General features: G+C 28.5%; 1 protein-coding gene across 1 annotated transcript in view; it reads left to right on the forward strand.

Annotated features, from left to right (window-relative positions):
* nhej1 (nonhomologous end-joining factor 1) overlaps positions 1–333 on the forward strand; it is a 28938-nt gene that overhangs the window by 3094 nt on the left and 25511 nt on the right. The gene's annotated exons all lie outside the window — the stretch shown is intronic.

The following is a 333-nucleotide window of genomic DNA, read 5'->3' on the forward strand; positions in this document are numbered from 1 at the left end:
AAAAAACCTTATTTATATCAAATTACTTATAGGTTTTTAGTTTAAAAACTGAGAAATTATGAATTATTTTGACTAATTGTTAAGATCGGAGGATGTTGAGTGGATCACAGATGGGTAGATGTCAAAGTTAAGTCCGGATTGTAGGTCAAAAGCATTAGAAAAAATAATTTAAATGCTATAAGATTAAATAAAACACAAATTCTATGAAAATGATTATTAATTTTACCTGAAGAATGTTGTATGGAATCATCCAACTTCTTTAGAAATCAACAACAGACAAATAGAGTCTTTAAACACTTCAGATGTAAAGTTATTCGCTGTCAAAGTGGCGCC

Source organism: Etheostoma spectabile, chromosome 24, assembly GCF_008692095.1.
Source record: "Etheostoma spectabile isolate EspeVRDwgs_2016 chromosome 24, UIUC_Espe_1.0, whole genome shotgun sequence".
Taxonomy (NCBI): Eukaryota; Metazoa; Chordata; class Actinopteri; order Perciformes; family Percidae; genus Etheostoma; species Etheostoma spectabile.